General features: G+C 44.5%; 1 non-coding gene across 1 annotated transcript; it reads left to right on the forward strand.

Moving 5' to 3' along the window:
* Positions 1 to 371: 371 nt before the first annotated feature.
* trnas-cga (transfer RNA serine (anticodon CGA)) lies at positions 372 to 457 on the forward strand. Its single transcript has one exon. It is a non-coding gene; the product is annotated as a tRNA-Ser (tRNA).
* The last annotated feature ends 4,564 nt before the right edge of the window (positions 458 to 5,021 follow it).

The following is a 5,021-nucleotide window of genomic DNA, read 5'->3' on the forward strand; positions in this document are numbered from 1 at the left end:
TCAACTTGTTAGAAAAATTAAAGTGATGGAATTAAAGGACCAGTGACAGCGTGGATACATAATTTTCTGAGGTCCATAAAACAGAGAATAGCGAGAAGAGAAGAGGACTGATTTCCAGGGTGATGGGGAAAAGCTGGATTGTTGGATTAAACTGACTGATCTTTCAAAGAGCCGGTGCTGACTCGGTGGGCTGAGAGGCTTCCTTCTGTGTTGTAAAGTACACTGATTCCATCATGTTAATTTTAACATACACTGGGAGATGCAACTCAACTCAAGGCTCAAAGACAATGATTCCCCAGAATATGTCTAATTTAAGCAATTGTCTAATGCATTGTACCAATGATTTAATTAGAAGAGCAAGCAGCAGCTGAGCTGTGATGGCCGAGTGGTTAAGGCGTTGGACTCGAAATCCAAATGGGGGAATTTCCCTGCGCAGGTTCAAGCCCTGTTTACAGCGGCTTTGCGTCATTTTTCTTGAGTTGACTGCTCACTTTGCTGGTTGGAAATGTTCAAATGTCTCAGTATCAATCAGAGATCGTGGATTTGTCATAAACTGAACAAAAGGCAAAAAATGTGTGAGAAATAAACAAACAAATCAGCCTGTTGAAGGTGAAGAAATGGGAAAAGCAGCTAATATTGAAAGGCGTGGCTGAGCTTCACTGGTGTTCGAGTGGTGTGGGCTCAATGCATTCACTCTCGCGTTCTGGGTTCGATTCCTGGTCAGAAAGTAATCAGTCTTTTTTACTGTTATGACAACTCTCACAAACATGACTGACATTAAAAAGAAACAGCAAATGGTTCGCAACTCGGCGGTCATAGAGTTATACAGCAGAAAAACAGGCCCTTCGGCCAATCGTGTCTGTGCCGGTCATGAAGAACCTAATTATTCTAATCCCATTTTTCAGCACTTGGTCCGTAGCCTTGTATTCTCTGCCGTTTCAAGTGCTCATCGAAATACTTGGTAAATGTTGTGAGGGTTCCTGCCTCTACCAACCCTTTTCAGGCAGTGTGGTCCAAATTCCAAACACCCTCTGAGTGAACTTTTTCCCTCAAATCCACTCTAAACCTCCTGCCCCCTACCTTAAATCTATGCCCCCTGGTTATTGACACCTCCGCTAAGGAAAAGGTTTCTTCCTGTCGAAACTATCAATGCCCCTCTAATTTTCTATACCTCAATCGTGTCCCCCCTTAGCCTTCTCTACACTAAGGAAAATAACTCGAGCCATTTCAGTCTCTCTTCATAACTGAAATGATCCAGGTCAGAAAACATCATCGTGAATTTCCTCTGCACCCTCTCCAGGGCAATCACATCCTTCCGAAAGTGTGCTGCCCAGAGTACTGTGCACAGTACTCCAGCTGTGGCCGAACTAGCATTTTATACAGCTCCATCATAACCTCCCTGCTCTTATATTCTGTGCCTCGGCTAATAAAGGCAATTATCCCATATGCCTGCCTAACCACCTCATCTGCCAGTGCTGCTGCTTTCAGTGGTCTATAGACAAGTACACCAAGGTCCCCCAGACCTTCTGTACTTCCTAGGGTCCTACCATCCATTGTATATTCCCTTGCCTTGTTCGTCCTCCCAAAATGAATCACCTCACACTTATCAGGATTAAATTCCATTTGCCACTGCTCCACCCATCTTACCAGCCCCTCTATATCGTCCTGTAATCTGAGGCTTTCCTCCTCACTATTTACGACACCACCAATTTTCATGTCATCTGCGAATTTACTGATCATACCTCCTATATTCACGTCTAAATCATTAATGTACACTACAAACAGTCAGGGTCCCAGCAGTGATCCCTGCGCTACACCACTTGTCACAGGCTTCCACTCACACAAACAACCCACGACGACCACCCTCTGCCTCCTGCCACGAAGCCAATTTTTGATCCACTTTGCCAAAGTTCCCTGGATCCCATGGGCCCTTACCTTCTTAACCAATCTCCCATGCGGGACTTTATCAAAAGACTTACTAAAGTCCATTTGACTACATCAACTGGTTTACCCTCATCTACACATCTAGCCACCACCTCAAAGAATTCAATCAAGTTAGTTGGACACGATCCCTCCCTGACAAAGACTTGTTAACTATCCCTAATTAATCCCTGCCTCTCCAAGTGGAGATTAATCCAGTCCCTCAGAATTTCTTCCACTAGTTGCCCAACCACTGATGTTAGACTCACCGGTCTGTCATTACCTGGTTTATCCCTGGAACCCGTCTTGAAGAAAGGTACCATCTTCGCTGTCCTCCAATCCTCTGGTACGTCTCCTGTGGCCAGAGAGGATCTGAAAATTTGTGTCAAAGCCCCTCTGATCACCTCCCTTGTCTCACATCATAGCCTGGGATACATCGCACCTGGGCCTGGGGATTTATCAAATTTTAAGCCCGCTAAAACAGGTAATGATTCCTCCCTTTCAATGTTAATGTGTTCAAGTATATCACAATCTCCCTCCCTGATATCTACACCCACATCGTCCTTCTCCATAGTGAATACAGATGAAAAGTAATCTTTTAAAACCTCACCTGTAACCTCCGCCTCCACACACAGATTGCCACTTTGGCCCCTAATGGACCCCTGTTTCGCCTGTAGATTCTATACCCTGGAATATTGAGTTGCCAGCCCTGCCCCTCCCTCAATCATGTCTCTGTGATATCAATAAGATCATAATCCAATGTGATAATCTTCGCCCTCAATTCATCTGCCTTACTGGTAAGATTCCTTTCAGTAAAATAGATGCAATCCAGCCTTGCATTTTTCACTTGTGCCTTAACAATATTTGCTCTGCATTCCACAATGACTCAGTTTGTCTTTTATATTTGGCTGTGCATCACCCCCTACTGTACCTCCACTTTGTTTCCCATCCCCCTGCCAAATTATGTTAGCACCCTGCAACCCCACCCACCCCACCCCCGCACCCACCACCCCACCCCAGCCCCGCACCCCCAACAGCACTAGCAAACCTCTCAGCAAGATTGTGGTCCCGTTCCAGTTCAGGTGCAAGCCATGCAACTTGCACGCCAGAAACAGACCCAGTGATCCCTCCTGCACCATCTCCTCAGCCACGCATTCATCTGCTCTATCCTCCTATTCCTCTCCTCACTCGCATGTGGCACCAGGAGTAATCCAGAGAATACCCCGTTTGAGATCCTGCTTTACAATCTTCTACCTAGCTCCCTAAATTCTTGTTGCAGTGCCTCATCCCTCTTTCTGCCTATGTCGGTGTGTACCACGACCTCTGAATGTTCACCCTCCCCCTTCAGAATGTCCTTCAGCTGCTCCATGACATACTTGACCAGAGCACCAGGGAGGCAACATACCATCCTGGAGACCGTTTCCCACCACAGAAACGCCTATCTGTACACGTCACGATAGAATCCCCTATCACTATAGCTCTTCCACTCTTTTTCCTGCCCTGCTGTGCAGCTGAGCCACCTGCAGCATCTGTGGAGAGAGCGAAACACAATTAAAGGTCCAGGTCGGTGACTGTGCAGCAGAGCTGAAGAAGTCAGAGATGTAACTGGTCGATAACAGTTATAGAGACAGAGCTTGGGATGGAAATGGGAACATGTTAGAACACAGAGTGATGAACTGATGAAAGTGAGGAAAAGGCCAGGAAAATATGGGTGGCAGGCAATGGGGCAGATATTTCTGCCTGCTGCTCAACCTGCACAAATATCATTCCTGATCAACAAATCACAACTGCTCTGTCAACGAATCATGCTGGACCGAATGGCCTCCTTCTGTACTGTACCTTTCTGCTATTGTATGTTCGTTAACAGCACTGCTGCTGCCTTCACAGTCATTCTACCATCTTACAACCCATTAGAGCCAAATACACATTGAAAACCAGTGAGAAATTATGCAGCGTTTGAAATATAAGCAAGTGGTAAAAGATTGGAAGGAGAGTGTGACTGGGGATAATTGCTAATGGGAACAACTCTTACACATTCCAGTATTCAGTATCTGGAAGAAGCAGGAAGATGAGATCACAGTGCTTATTTATCCCATTATCTGCAACGCCCATTGTTTCCCAATGTCCTCCATCTTTCATTCCCATTCCTGGCTTTCCAGGGAAATCTGGGTTTCATGAATTCGATGTGTTCACATCAGGCAGCTAATTCACCTGAGAGCTGGAGGAGCAGAGAGAGCTGGAGAAAAAGCAATGATAGAAGCCAAAGGAGATCCCACATGAAACTGGCAGAATTTGATGTGTGTCAGTTGTTTCTATTGATGTATGATGGCAGTGTGCTGCTTTGTACATTGATGAGGTTGGTTCATCTTGAAAATTGAAAATTGTACATCTGCAGCTTTGTGCTCATGTCAACACATTCTGTGCTGTCATTGCCTGAACAAGGCTTTTGTGTTTCAGGTAAATATTTGATTGTTTTAATGAGAAACTAATCTGTGGTGAAAATGGCCTGAAGTGAAGAAATAGCAAATGTAGCGTGGAGCAGCTCACTTGAAGTGAATTCTGGCAGATTCCCTGGTGGTCTTGTGGAATTCAATGCTTTCTACATCGCAGACATGGTTATATTCCTAGTCAAGGAATGAAACACGGTCAGGGAATGAAATTTTCTTGCTGCTGGATGAAATGACACAAAAATGCATTCCTTGCTGAATAAAAACGTAATAAAGCTCATTAGGAATAATATTTGTTCTTCTATTCTCTTTGTTCTTTTGTTCTCTTTTGCACCACCTCACTTTATTTGCTTAAAATCTATTACATTGCTGACCTTTGCCAGTTCTAGTGAAATGTCGCTGACCTTAAACGTTAACTCTGCCGCACTCTCCACAGATGCGGTCAGACTTGCTGAATATTTCCAGCACGTTTTGTTTTTATTTCAGATTTCCAGCATCTGCAATATTTTGCTTTTATATTAGGGTTGTTGCGACAGGCGTACTTCTTTTATTCTTCATCAATTTTAACAAGTTCCAACATGGCAGACTGGCAGATATGAAGCAGTGTCACTGAGCAGCACGAACAGAAATTAGACTAAAATCACAATTATCTAT

Source organism: Heterodontus francisci, chromosome 34 (genome assembly GCF_036365525.1).
Source record: "Heterodontus francisci isolate sHetFra1 chromosome 34, sHetFra1.hap1, whole genome shotgun sequence".
In the NCBI taxonomy this organism is placed as follows: Eukaryota; Metazoa; Chordata; class Chondrichthyes; order Heterodontiformes; family Heterodontidae; genus Heterodontus; species Heterodontus francisci.